At 50.2% G+C, this 15,012-nt stretch overlaps 1 long non-coding RNA gene across 1 annotated transcript in view; it reads right to left on the bottom strand.

Annotated features, from left to right (window-relative positions):
- LOC145715336 (uncharacterized) overlaps positions 1-15,012 on the bottom strand; it is an 86,105-nt gene that overhangs the window by 56,347 nt on the left and 14,746 nt on the right. Inside the window, exon 2 of the long non-coding RNA XR_014137377.1 lies at positions 9,093-9,166. This is a non-coding gene — a long non-coding RNA (uncharacterized LOC145715336). The remainder of the gene's footprint in view (positions 1-9,092; positions 9,167-15,012) is intronic.

Genomic DNA, 15,012 nt, shown 5'->3' with positions numbered 1-15,012 from the left:
CATTTAGAGAACTGGGAAAATGAAGTTTACATGTTGGGGTTTCTCAAGGAGGGGCCACGCCCGCCCCATCTAGGGCCATGGGCCCCTTAGCTGGGGACTCCTTGCTCCAGGTGGCCGTGTCCAAGCCCAAGATGCTGTGCTATTTTGTGACGGTTCTGAGTTGCAGGCTCTCGGCTTCTGTCCTCTCTCCGTCTCTCCCCACTTGTCTGCCCCGCGGGCCAGGCTCTCAACCCCAAGGCCCTTGCAGACGCTTTTGGATGGCAGTGACCTCTTACACAGGTAGGTGCCGAGGGGAGGTCCCCTTGAAGACACAGCTCCTGCCAACAGACTAAGCACCCCACCTACCAGCGTCCCAAACACTCCGCACGCCTTTGCTGTGTGTCTCGTGCCGTTGGGGTGGGGAGAAGCCAGAGAACGGAACCCTCTGGTGCTTCCGCTCTTTGCTTGCAGGAGTCAGAAGGAAGTGGTTGATGTGCTCCTATGGCACCTTACACATAGTAGGTGCACAGCAAGCACGCGTGGGTCTATCCCAGTAGGCTCTGGCAGTGTGTGTTTCTATTATTTTAATTTAGTTTCATTTTTTGGCATCTTGGACATAATTCACCACGAGCTCTTTCCCTCTGATGCACTTTCTGACTCAGACACAACATTTGTAAACTCGAAAGACAGCCTGTCCGTGAAATTAATTAGAGCAAAAGTTAAGTACCAGCCACGAGGTGCTTTCTCCCATCACATCATTTTTAGAAGCCCGTCTGAATGAACTATTGCTTCCCTGCCCCCAAGAGGCCTGGACGGGGAGGGAGGGGAGCTTCCTGGATCTGGGTCTCCTCCTTCAGAATCACTGAACACACCCCTGCAGGAGGGGCTACTGGCCTCGGCTTGTCCAGTCCGGCTCCCTACCCTCTGGTATCCTAGCACTGGATGAGGGAAGAAGACAGATTTGTGTTAAAACAAACAAACAAACAAAAAAAAAAAAACCAAGAAAACCCCCCTAAAACTAATAGGGGCACCTGGGTGGCTCAGTCGGTTAAGCAGCCAACTTCGGCTCAGGGCACGATCTCACCATTTGGGGGTTCGAGCCCTGTGTTGGGCTCTGTGCTGACGGCTCAGAGCCTGGAGCCTGTTCCGGATTCTGTGTCTCCCTCTCTCTCTGCCCCTTCCCTTGCTCGCACTCTGTCTCTCCCTCTCTCTCAAAATAAACATTAGAAAAACATTTAATAAAAAAACCGAATAAATGCCATCATAAAGAATATTTAATCAATCCACTGGAAGGAATATTCTTTGAAAAGCCCATGCCACATTTTTTGGTATAGAAATAGATCCTCCTAATTACCAATGAAACAGATCTATTTTGATTTACTGCTTATAGCTGATTCCAATAAAATCTAATTCACCTACAAGTACTCGTATAATATTTGACTTTTAGTTCATGTCATCGCACACTGGAAGGGCTTCGTCTGGCAAATCTGCATGGTTTAATCTCCCTTCTTGTCCTTCGTTCCGTTGGGGTCTCTGGACGGGGGGGTTGGAAGGCAAGTCAGGCTTGGTCCCGGGTTGTTAAGAGCGGGGACAGAGAGCTTCGAATGACATGGCTAAGGTCATCGACTGGGGCCCACATGTCCTGCCTCCACGCTTATCGACAGCTGCTCTAGGCCAGGAGAGGACAATACTCTTTAACATACGTGTGGCCTCTTCCTGACCCCCCCACGGGACGAGTCCCCCCCTGACTCCTGCTGAACCTGAGGTGGTTCTCAGGGTGAAACCCACCTGTTCCTGCCCAAGGCTCGGGAAGCTTCGGCTACTGTCTGCAGGGGCTTCTGATAACATAGCACAGAACAGGGCGTCGATGCAGAGGGAACCGTGGACACCACGTCCGGACTTTTCCGGCTGTGATCCTTCCCAGGGTTTCACGGGTACAGACGGCTGTAGCTTTTTACATTCACGCTTTCACCTTGGGGGCTGATTCTCCTTCCCCATTCAGACTCACTAGCAAAACTACGTGTTTCTGCTTAAAGAATGACAGAGGGTCACATTGGAAAGTGCTTTCAAGACCGTCTAGACCAACCCTCTAATTCTACAGACAAGGAAACCGAGAGGGCGTTGGGCCCCAGGCAGGATTTCAGATGAGGGCCTGACCCCACCCGGAACAGGGGCTTTTCCGCCCACAGTGCTACCCACCCCGCACAGCTCTGTGGTGGCCACCCCTGCCCGCCCCCAGGGGGCTGGAGGCGCTCTCCACCCCCTCCCGGCGGGCGCCCCCCCCAAGCATGAGCCTGGCTGAAAGAACATGTACTTCTAGAAGTTTCTGAAACCGGAGCATTAAACAACCCCCCTGACGTTCCATATGCGGCTTTTTCCTTCCCTGGTTTGGGCTGAATAACCGCTTTCCCTCCCCGAGATGCTTGATAATCCAGCAGCATTAAAAGGTTGGGAACTTGGGGTGACCTTTTCCTTTTGCCAAAGGAAATAAAACCACTTTTGAGCATTTTCAGCAGAAAAAGACAATCTCAAAATCACTACCCTGAGACTCACTTGGGCGAGGGGACAGGCTGGGAGAACCTTCTTAATCTGCCCACCATGCATCACACTGATTTAGTAGGCAACAAATGTCAGGAGAAATTAGAAAGGGGGTAATAGCTCAAAGAAATTAAAGAAGGTTGACCAGCCTTCAGCAGTGTTGCATGGGGCCGACTTCTGTATTCACGGTGGTTTCTGGTTCTTTATTTCCTTTTAATCTCTAGCCTCTGCCGCCGTCCAGAACAATCCCTTACGTTCACGAAGCCCGTGCTCATTTACCAGGTGCTTTCCCGGGCGCTCGCTTCGAGGTGGCGTGTGTCTGCCCGCGTGCGTTTGCATCAGGCCGTTTGCCACGAATGTCTCGCTTTCTTCTTGCCTTCGTTAGGCCATTGTTGTGGCCAGACATTTTTCACGCTTTGGATTCTTTCCCTGGACCACAAAACAATATGCTGGCATCGCTAGGCAGAAGCTATTGTCTCTGCCAGATCTGATTGGGGCTGGGGGGGCGGCCCCGCTGCGGGTGCCAGGCCTGCTCTCCGCAGCCCCCGCCCCGGCCCTGGGAAGGCACGGTGGCCTCAGACCAGGGGCCAAGGCGTGGGGGCTCCCTTCCTCGCAGGATGTCATCTGCTGGTCATTGTGGAGCGAGGTGGACGGGCTGAGGCCAGAGGGATGGTCACCGTGCTACAGAGGAGGAAGCCGCGACCTCGATCCGATGCGGTCCGCCCCTGCCCCAGAGCCATGGCCGTGGACACTGGTCCCTGTGCTCTATATGCCCGCTTCACCCTCTGGTTGCTCTGGGGCGCGGTTCCCCATTCCAGAGTCTTCTCTTTTCAGGGGAGTTTGAAATCATTTGGTTTGAGGCTTTCCTCTTCCCTGGCCCCCACCCACAGGAGTCTGAGTGGCTCACCTTATGCATCTTACGCAGCACTTGCCTAGTGCGCAGCCCTGGGAGCTGTCCTTGCACCCTGGGGTGCCTGCTCTACTGGCCTCCAGGGTCCCTTGCTCCCTGATCTGCCCCCCTTCCTATCCTTCCCTGGAGGCCCCTTTGCACCCTCCTGCCAGGGACCTATTTCATGCCCCTCTGCCTCTCTTTCCTCATGCCCTGCTCCCTCCCCTGGAAGGCTGGATGGGACGCTGAGCCAGGCCAGCCTGAGAGGTCACCCCGTTTCACAGAAGGCTGTGCATCCCCCTTTTCCCAGGCAGCCTGGAGAAGCGTCCTCTTGCTGCCGGGCCTCCCCCTTCCTGGCTTGCTTTCTGGTCTTCCTCTTCTTCCCAGGCACCCCCCTGGCCAGCTCCTCCGTGCAGGTGCCCATCTTAGGTGCCGGGCACGTGGCCGTGCCCACAACACAACCTCTGCTCTTAGGGTGCCGGGATCCCAGTGTCGGGTCCCAGGAGTACAGGGAGAACCTGCATGCCTCGTGCCCTGTTCCCCTGCCGGGGACCCTCCCGTGGCCGCGTCCCCTCTGGTTTGGGAGTAGCCCCCGGATGGATGTTTTTAGAAGACTGCTAGAGCCCTTGCCGACCATCAGACCGATGTGGGCTGGCTGTGTGGGTGGCTAGAGCAGAGAGGGGGCTGGGCTCTATGGCCCCCATCCCCGAGCCCCAAGGCTGAGGCCCGCGTGCTGGCCCCCCTGCCTTGCGAGGTCTGCTTCAGCAAGGGATGCCCTGCCCTTGGGAGGCAGTGTCCGCTTTCTCCTGGTCCTTTGCCCTCCCTCCTGCAGACTCCCCTGTGTGTCCCTCACGTGGCCCCGGCCTCCCGCTGGCTCTGGGAGCAGGCGCGTGTTGTCGGCGAGCCGCACAGGGATGGTGGGGGTGGCTCTCCGCTGCTTGCCTCACCCCTGCCACCAGGGCTCGGTGCTGTGGGACTGGCCGCCGTCCGACCAGGGCCATCGCGAAGAACCGAAAAGAGCAGGAGGAAGAGAAAAGAAGCTGGTGGAGGGGCTCCAGGTGGTGGCTACCTCCAGACACAGGCCAAGCTGAACCCCTGGTCCCAGGAGCCGTCACTGCCAGCCCGCTAGGCCTTCTGGAGAGGACAGTGCACAGCGGGAGGCAGATGGAGGCTGCCCTCCACCTGCCCGGGGCCCCAGCCCTTCAAGGTCTGGCCCAAGGGAAAACACTCATTCATCTCAACCCAGTTGCAGAGTCTGGGAAAGCGTGGGCCGTTGGGGCCCCCAAATCCCTGGGTTGGGAGCGGGTCTGTTGGTCATTGTTTCCAGGGCCACCACAGCCTTCCTCCTTGCCCCATGCACGTGCCTCCCCGCCAAGTTCCCCCCCCCCCCCCCGCCCTGCCACCCCCCAGGCTTCCCTCTCTCTAGCCTGGGGTCCAGACCTGACCCCTTGAGATCAGGGGAGACAACAGAGCAAGCCCCCGGCCCAAGCTCAGCCACTTGTGGAAACCACGTGGCACTGGGTCCTTCTCTCTTGGCCTCGAGGTGGGGGGCAGGGTGGTCCCAGCTAAAATAGCTGCTGAAAGAAGAGGTCAAGGGGAAAGGCCTCTGTCATTGTGTCTTGCCAGGGGTTCCGCAAGACCCAGGATCCAGGAAGAGGGGGAGCCCCATCAGGGAGTTCCCACTCGGGGAAAAGGAACTCAGTGGAAGGACGATGAAGAAGCCGCTGGAGAAAGCAGGAAGCTGGCCATTAACAGGTGATGAGGAAGTTCATTCAGGAGTAGTGGGAGTAGTAGTGAGAGAGTCCGAGAGGAAGCCGATGAGCTGGGAGTCTCCCCCTTGCTCACAACCCCCTGGCTGAGGTAGAACTGGCCTGAAAAGCAGGGGTCCACAGTTGCTATGCAGCCATGTGCCCCTGGGAGGAAGACCTGGGCCCTCGGGTCTTGGGAGCTGGGGCCAGGCCACAGGAAGAGCACACGTGGGAGTCAGATGCTGGGCTGGCACCTGCTTTTACTGAGAACACCCATCCTTCTGTCTCGCTGGTCCCTCTGTAGGACTGCAGGAGGTCACTTGTTCATCCTTGCTTTTGTCCAGGCCTTTGGCAATTCACACTTGTCTCCTTTTGTCTGTCCGATCATTCATCGTCTAACCATCTTTGATCTAGCCAACCACCTTCCTTCCATCTTTTCATGCCTCCTCTCTTCCATTGATCTAGCATCTCTGTATCCAACCACCCTTCCTTCCTTCTTCCCATGTACCCACCTATCTATCCATCTCCCATCCATGGGCCCACCCACCTGCCTTCCCACCTACCCACCAACGCACCAACACATCTATTCATCCAACCATCCACCCACCCACCTGCCTTCCCACCTATCCACCAACGCACCAACACATCTATTCATCCAACCATCCACCCACCCACCCGCCCACTCATCCATCCATCCATCCATCCATCCATCCATCCATCCATCCGTCCGTCCATCCATCCGTCCATCCATCCACTTATCCATCTATCCACCCACCTGCCCACTCATCCATCCATCCATCCATCCGTCCGTCCATCCATCCACTTATCCATCTATCCACCCACCTGCCCACCCATCCACCCATCCACTTACCCATCCATCCACCCGCTCACCCACTTATCCATCCATCCACTTATCCATCCATCCATCCATCCATCCATCCATCCATCCATCCATCATCCATCCATCTACTCACCCACCCACCTACCCATACACCCATTCACTTCCCTGCCTGCCGCCTTCTTGCTCGTCCATAGGATTCCCAGTATATTACAGATAATAACATGTACACTGTATTTTCTCATTTCCAGTGCTGTTTGGCATCCACTCCAACATTTTAGCCTTATAGCTACCCCATGGCATAGTCAGATCGGGGCTCATCATCCCCTTTAGCAGGTGAGGAGCCTATGGCTTAGAAATAGAACAACTTGCTTTGTTTCAAGCAGTAAAGATTAGAACCTGACCATTCTACCATGCCAGTCTGCATCTGACCTGCCTTTGGGTGAAACCCTGGAGGTTTTGTGGTTGGGTTAGTTATGAGGTTTGACCATGAGCAACCAGTCCCCTTGGAGGTGGAAATGAAGGTGTTGAGAGAAAGAAGCCTAGCGTTTGCTCAGAGGTCAGTCCCTGAATGCCCGAGCGGCTTCCTTCCGTGTTCTTTGCAGATACAGGTTTTGGGAAAGTGAATCTGTGTGTTGTCCTCAACTCTCCCACCTGTCAACCAGCCTGGTGTGCCGTGTGTATGTCCTCACGCTCCTGGTGGAGGCACTCGGCTTCGCCATCATCCTCTTTGGCTCCTGGGCCTTTGGGGTGAGCCAGCAAGCCCTGGGCCCGCACATTTCTCCCCAGACCGCTGAGCTCAGCACTTTGGTTTTCTGGGAACAAGTGTCCGGAACTCTGGGTTCGTGGAGGTGCAATCTCGCTCTGTTCCTGGGGGCGGGGTGGCCATCAGTGATCTTTAATAACCGAGCGGATGGCAGTACCGCTTTGCCGTTGGCTTTCTTAATAGCAGAGAGTGGTCTCTCTCTCTCTCCAACCCCCTCCACCCCGTCTCTCTTTCGAATAGTAATTCCACGGACTCCATTACCAAAATGGCTCTTGCCTTCCCTGCCCTGTCCAAGTTGCTATGTCGTCCTTTGATTGTTTCTCTGAAAAGCTCTTACTAATTAAGGTGAAAGCCAGACACAGACGGGGCTGGGGCTGAACTGTGAGGCACCTTAGCTGAGTTGGCCACGTGGGCTTCTTTAGGGACCCCACAACTGCCACCTCCTCTTGGTCCAGGGCTTCTGGCCTCCCTTGAGAACCCATCCGAGCCTGGGCCCTCACCCCAAGAACCGGGGGCGTCGGCTGGCCAGAGCGGGGCTGGCGGAAGAGACCCGACTGCTTGTGGCACCCTCCAGGCTGCCTGTGCTCAGCGGCCAGAGGGCAAGGGGGCAGTGACAGTGACAGCAGAGTCCCCTCCAGCTTCGGATCTCGGGGGCTATGTCCTGCTGTGTGTCTTGGGGTTCAGGGAAGTGTCAGAGGCAGCCCAGCCCTCAAGGGACTGAACACTGGACCGAGGAAAGGGGGCACGTGTCTGGGAACAACGTGCCAATAGTCCATGCTGGAGAACATCCAGACCCCCAGAACCATGAGGCCGGTCAGGGTCCTGGGGCACACAACGGCTGACCACTCTGCTTGGAGACAGGACGGGAAAGGTCAGGGGGTTTTCAGGAGTCAGGAGACACTAGAATAAAGCCTTGAGGGCCAAGTAAGAGGCAGAGAGAGTGCACAAGAGCAGGAGAGGGCACGAGCAATGGATCCCCCAAGGGTTTCCAGGGGGCAAAGGAGGGGCCCGTGCGTATGGAGACTAATAGGGGGAGACCAGAAGGAATTGGAGGCTATGGGGCCTCCAAAATCCAGGCTAAGAAGGCGACATCTCCTGAAGTGGCAGAGGGGTGTGAGAAGGGGAAGGGCTGGGGACAGGAAGTCACACTTGGCCATGTGTCCACTGCTAAGGCACGGCCCACCCCCTGAGCCATTTTTCTCACCCTGGTAGAAACACTTAGCCTGACATGGCCGAGTCCCCTTGGAGGACAAGGTGCCCGAAGCAATGGAGCTCATCTACTTCCGGGTTCCCCCGACCTCAGCACCCACTTCTCACTCCTCCTCCTGCCCGGCGTCCCTGGGAGGTTATCTGTCTGTCCAGATCACCATCGGTGGTTGTGAGGTGGCGAAGTGGAGAGGAAGGGGGTCCCCGGGGTTGGTGGTGAAGGGGGCTGGGCGGTCGGGCATCTGCCTCCCAGCCCGAAACCCTCGCCTCCCCAGCTACGGTCCTAGAGGTGGGTTTAGCGCTCACGCCAGCCTCTGAGCTTTTGTTCTCGCTGTGCCACTCCCCAGATGGACCCTTCCCCTCTTCTCTCCCTGCCAGTCTCAAAAGAGAAGAGATTTCCCTTTGCCAAGTCTGGCCTCCTGGCATCTCCACTCATTTCTGCTGTTCTTGGTTCTGACACACGTCACCACCCAGGGAGGACAGCACAACGCGCCCAGCTTCCCGAAACGCCCCCGATCGTGCTCCTTTCTCCGTGGGCTCTCAGCGGCAGAGCCTGGTCCCCTTCTCGGATGCGGACTATGACCCGCTGACCCGGCGATGCCAGCCCCCATCCTGTGAGTGTCTCCCGGAGAAGCCCCCACGCACCAGTTCTCATGTGCGCATCTCTGTCTTCCAGATCCCTACCAGATATTTACATTCCGTGAGGCCACGGCTGTGAAGACAGAACGAACCTGGCACGGGAAAGGGGAGTCACGTCAACGCAACAAGAGCACAAAGATGAACCCAGGTGACGGTAAAAGAGGCGGCACCGGGTCCCGACGCAGGTTCCCTGCCTCTCGCTTTGCCCCCAGCCCGCCGCGCAGTTTCCAGCAAATTGCGGATCCGAGGACATCGTTCTTGCCAACGTCGCAAATCGCACCAGCCTGCCATTGGCCCCGCCCACTGAGCAGCCGTGGGCAGGCGTCCCACGTGATCCCATCCACACCAGCACCTTCCGGACCAGTCAGAGACAATCGGGCGCCACCCGGACCCTCGGCCCTGCCGTGACTCCCCAGCCGCGGGCGGGACGTCACAAGTGAGCATGAGAAGTTCTGAGCCCACGTGTCAACGATAATCGGAATGACTGACCTTGGAAGAGGGCCGTGTGGGTGTGAGACGCTGTGTCCGTCCGTCCATCCTTTCTCTCTCCTCTTCTCTTCCTGCTTTCAAAAAACAATGTCTATTTTGAGTCGATCCATCGTTTGCCAACCTTTCGCCACGATCGACTTTTGGGGATTAATTTGTTTTTGTTTTTAATTCTCTGAAAGTGTAATCGAGAAACATCGAGGAAAGCGTCTATACGTACCTGTACACAAACATACATAAAGTGCAACGCATGATGCGTTTTCCACAAACAGAACACCCATCATAACCTGCACCCAGACCCAGAAACAGAAATGGGCCGTAGCCTGGAAGCCCCTCACGTCCCCCTCAGGGGCTACCCACCCCTCCCGGCAGAAGCCACGGCCCTGACTGCTGACGACACAGATTAGGGTTGCCTGCTTAAAAAAAAAAAAAAGAAAGAAAGAAATCAGTCACTATGGTTTGCTTTGTTTTATTTTGTGAGACAGAATGACATTTGTTTTCTTTTTAATTACATGGCTAGAAAGAACGTGTTTTAAAAGTGGACCTTCTGAGGGACAGACAATATGTTACTTGTCCCCAAAATACGTTGGCCTTATGTTAACAGGCTTTTTATTATCTTTCTGCTTTGTGATTTTGTGCTTTGCGGCAGAGTTTTTGAGGAGTGAATTTGGAACATTAAAGGGGGTGGACGAGGGTGGGGGATGCTGGCTGAGGGTTGGACAGCAGTATGTATTCGTGATCGTTCTTTTATTGCGGCCAAATTTGCGTGCAGTAAATCCACAGATAAGTGTACAATTTAATGAGTTTTGAGCAACGGACATACCCATGCAACCACCACTCCCAGCAAGACAGAGAACATTTCTATTGTCCCAGAAAGTGCCCTCGTGGACCTTCCGGTCCATACCCACGGCAACCATTGTTCTCCTTGCGTAGATGCATTCTCCCGGCTCACGAACCGCGTCCACGTGTAATCAGAGAATGGGTGCTCGTTAGCTTTTGAGATTCACCCATATTGTTGCCTGTGTCAGTTTATTCTTCTTTCCTACTCAGTGCTTCATTGTATAAATCTATACAATTGGTTCGTTCTGGTGTTAGTAGACGTTCTGGTCGTGCCCATTTTTATGGACATGTGTTCTCTTTTCTCTTGAGTGAACGAAATGGTTTCGTGGGAGGAAGGTTGGGTGTTTAGCTGTTTATGAAGCTTCGATGCAGTCTCCAAAGTGGGTGTGTCGTCTTTCATCGCCGAGAGTTCTAGTCGCCCTACAACCTTGCCAGCAAAGGACAGGACTCATCTCTTGAATGTTGACCATTCTGATGGATGTGAGTGGTATCTCACTGTGCTTGTGTGTTTCCGTGGCGACTGATGACACTAAGCAACTTTACATGGGCTTGTCGTCCGTGTGTGCGTCTTCCTCGCGAAGGGTCGACTCAAGTCTTGCTCTCTGTTTGTTTCTTATTGAATTTTCGGGATTCCTTCAATATTCTGGATACAGAAGTTCTTTATCAGATACATGTACGGCAAATATTTTCTTCTTATCTGTGACCTGCCTTTTTATGTACTCAATGTTGACTTTTGATGAGCAGGGGTATTTTTAATTTTGAAGACGTCCGATTTGTCAATATTTCTTTTCTGTGGCTAGTGTTTTCTGGGACCTAAGAAATCTGCCTGCCTCAAGTTTATGGAGGCACTCCTATATGTATTCTGCTAGAAACTTCATAGTTCTAGCTTGTGTATTTAGGTCTCTGATCTACCTCAAATTAAATTTTGTGTGTGATGTGAAGTGGAGGTCAAGGCTCATTTTTTCCCATACGTTTTCCTACTTTTCCCAGTCCATTTGCTGCAAAAACATTTCTTTCTCACTGAAGGTGCCATTGCCTTGACACCTTTGTGAAAAATCAATTGACGGAACGCATATAAATCTATCTCTGGATTCTTCATTACGATCCATTGATCTATTTCTGTGATTCTGTCAATACCACACCAGCTTGATTACAGTAGCTTTCGATGGGTTTCGAAAGCAGGAAGTGTGTGTCCTCCATCTTGGTTGTTTATTTTCATGACTGTTTTGGCTATTCTAGGTCCTTCGCATCTCCCTTTAAATTGGAGAAACAATTTGTCAGTTCCACAAAATGTCTCACTGATACTCAGATTGGAATTGTGTTGAAAGGATAAACATCCATAGTTTGGTTTGGAAGAAATCGCACCTTAGCAACACTGAGGCTCCAGGCCACCCCCATGACTTATCCATTTAGACCCTTCATTTCTCTTAGCATCGTTTCCTACTTTTTATTTTTTAAAATATTTATTTTATTTTTGGGAGAGTGAAAGTGGAGGAGGGGCAGAGAGACGGGGGCAGAGGCTCTGAAGTAGCCTCTGCGCTGACAGGCTGATGGCAGTGAGCCTGACATGGGGCTCGAACTCACGGACCGCGAGATCATGACCTGAGCCGAAGTCAGACGTTCAACTGACTGAGCCCCCCAGGTGCCCCTGTTTCTTACTTTTTAATATGCAGGTCGTGCACACCTTTAAAATTATTAAGTGTTTCATGTTTTTTGGTGCTATTATCAGGGGAATCGTTTCAAAATTTCATTTCCAACTAGTTGCTGCTAGAATAAAAGAATTGATTTCTATGTTTTATCCAATGACCTTATTAACAGTACTTATTGGTCGCAGTGGTTATTTTTCTATATTCTTTAAGATTTTCCTTGAGTTAGAGCATCTATCTGCATGGTGAGGCTCGTGTTTTCTTTCTAATCTATACAACTTTTATTTTTATTGCTTTATTATAGTGGTGAGGGTGGACTTTCTTTTCTTGTTCCCAATTTTAGGGGAAAAGCCTTCGGTGTTTCGGAAACAAATAAGATGTCAACTAGGATTTATTTTCTTTTTTCTTTTCTTTTCTTTTCCTTCTTTTCTTTCCTTCCTTCTCTTCTCTTTTCTTTCCTTCTTTTCCTTTCTTTCTTTTTTTTCTTTTCTTTTCCTTCTTTTCTTTCCTTCTTTTCCTTTTCTTTTTTTTCTTTTCCTTTTCTTTCCTTCCTTCTCTCTTCTTTCCTTCTTTTCCTTTTCTTTTTTCTTTTCTTTTCCTTTTCTTTCCTTCCTTCTCTCTTCTTTCCTTCTTTTCCTTTTCTTTTCTTTTTTCTTTTCTTTTCTTTCCTTCCTTCTCTTTTCTATCCTTCTTTTCCTTTTCTTTCTCTCTTTTCTTTTTTCTTTTCTTTCTTTCCCTTCCTTCCTTCTTTTCCTCTTTCTTTCTTTCTTTCTTTCTTTCTTTCTTTCTTTCTAGGCAAAAGTTTATTAGAGTACAAGGTCAGAAAGGAAGAATAGTATGAAAGCTCTCTTTACAGAGAGGAGGCATTCAAAAGTGAATGCCTGTGACACAGGTTAGGGTCTTTGTTTTATAAGGTTTGGGTCGCCCCCGCCCCCCACTTTCTTCTCCCTTGTTTCTTCTCAGGTTCTACCCTTATTGGCTAGGTAGCTCTATATGCCTAGTCATTCCTTTTTGATTGGCTCGTTTCTGTTGTTATGGGGTGGTCTGTGGCCATACCGTGAACTAGGATTTTCATATACGTACATCCCTTATCAGATTGAAAAAGTTCTCTTCTGTCCAAGTTTGCTGACAGCTTTGGTCATGAATAAGCACTGAATTTTGTCAGATACCTTTTCTGTACCTTTGAAATGACCATATGGTTTTGCCTGTTTATTTTATTAATATGGTGAGTTAGAATTGGTTGATTTTAAATGTTACATGACCTTTACATTCCTTGAAAAAACTCTCCTTAATTACGATGCAGCATCATTTTTCCTACCATTGAATTCATTTTGCTAATGTTATGTTAGGGATTTTCGAGTCTGTTTCATGAAGAACACTGGTCTATAGTTTTCTAATAATGCCTCTGTCAGCTTCCGGTGTCAGGATTATGCTGACTTCGTAAGACGATTTGACAAATACTTCCTTCTCGGTTTTCTAACAGTTTGGGTAAAAGTTGCATTATTATTTTTTCTTTGTGTATTGAATAGTACTCGCCAGTAAAACACTGTGGGCCTCGAATTTCCTTGTGAAAAGAAACCAATAGTAAATCCAAATCCGTTAATAGGCATCGCACAATTGAGAGTGTCTATTTCAGGTTGTATCAGTTTGGGTAAGTAATGTCTTTCAAGGGATTTATCCACTTCATATAAGTCGTTGAATGTATCGTCATAGAGTTTCTCATAATATCTACCCTACGCTTTATGTCTTTTACGTTCGTTTTGGCTTTTTGGGGTACATTTTTAAATTGATTTTCATTTTAAAAAAGCTTTCGTTTACCTTTGAGAGAGAGGGAGAGTGTGTGTGTGTGCAAGCCAGGGACGGGCAGAGAGAAAGGGGAACAGAGGATCTGAAGCGGGCCCTGCGCTGTCAGCAGAGAGCCCGATACGGGGCTCGAACTCACAAATTGTGAGATCATGTCCTGAGCCAAAGGCAGCCTGCCTGCCTGACTGAGCCGCGCAGGCGCCCCTATGTTTCTTTTGTTTTAGGTTTCATTTCAGATACTGGTAGTTTGTGAGTTTCCCCCCTTATTCTTTCTAGATCAGTTCTGCTAGGGATTTTAAGAGATTTATTGAACTAGGATCGACATATAATAAACTGCACATGCTTAAAGTTTACAATTTGACGAGTGCTGACACACGCATACCTCTGTAAAACCTTCGCCACAATCGAGATAACGAATATTGCCATCACCCATTAAAGTTTGCTCATGCCTCACCACAGTAGCTCTTTTCCCGTCTCTACCCTCGTTTCCATACAAACACTGATCTGCACTTTGTAGCTATCAATTCGTTTGCATTTTCCAGAAGTATATATAGACAAATTCACTCGGCATGACTTTGAGATTTATTCATACTATTGCACGCATCACAAGTTCGTTCTTCTTTACGGCTAAATAATATAATGTTCTAAAGAAATGCCAAAATGGCGCCTGGGTGGCTCAGTCAGTTGAGCGTCTGACCTCGGCTCAGGTCATGATCTCACAGCTTGTGGGTTCGAGCCCCGCATCGGGCTCTGTGCTGACCGCTCGGAGCCTGGAGCCTGCTTCCGATTCTGTGCCTCCCTCTCTCTCTGCCCCTCCCCCGCTCAAGCTCCGTCTCTGTCTCTCTCAAAAATAAATAAAAAATTAAAAAAGAAAAAAAGAAATGCCAGAATGTATTTCTTCGTTCACCTGGTGATAAACATTGACGTGGTTTCCAGTTTTTGCCCATAATCAATGAAACTACTCTCCACATTTATGTATAAACCCTCGCACGGTTATATGATTTCATGTCTCTCCCTAGAATGAGATTGTATAGTAAGGTTTTCCTAAACTTTTTAAGAAATTTTTAAACTGTTTTCCAAAGTAATCATATAATTTTATGTTCTTATCAGCACTGAATGAGAATTCTAGTTGTTCTCTACCTTCTCCAACATTCCATGGCTAATTTTTAAAAACGTAGACATTCTAACGGACCCTTATCCTGTAATAGTTTTTCTATTGTAGTTTAAATTTTACACTATAGTTTCAATGTGCAGTTACTGACTGACAGATGATATTGAACATCTTTTCATGTGTTTATTTGCAATCTGTGTATCTTCTTTGGTGAAACATGTGTTCAAATCTTAAGGCCATTAGAAAAATTTTTTTTGTCTTCTCTTTGAAGCATTGTAAGAAGTCTTTATATATTGTGGACAAAAGCCTTTTTGTCAATTATCTGTTTTGCAAATATTTCTCCCCCAGGTCATGGCTTGCCTTCGTCTTTTCTTAACGGTGCCTTTGGGAAAACATTGAAAAAAAATTTTTATTTTAAAAAATTAAAAAAATTTTTTTTTTACATTGTGATGAGGCCCACCCAACATAATTCTCTCACGATTCAAGTTGTGGTATATGTCAACAATTAGTTCCTTTTCGCTGC

This window comes from Panthera onca, chromosome A3 (assembly GCF_046562875.1).
Source record: "Panthera onca isolate mPanOnc1 chromosome A3, mPanOnc1 haplotype 2, whole genome shotgun sequence".
NCBI classification, from domain to species: Eukaryota; Metazoa; Chordata; class Mammalia; order Carnivora; family Felidae; genus Panthera; species Panthera onca.
This window is presented reverse-complemented; position numbering and strand designations above follow the sequence as displayed.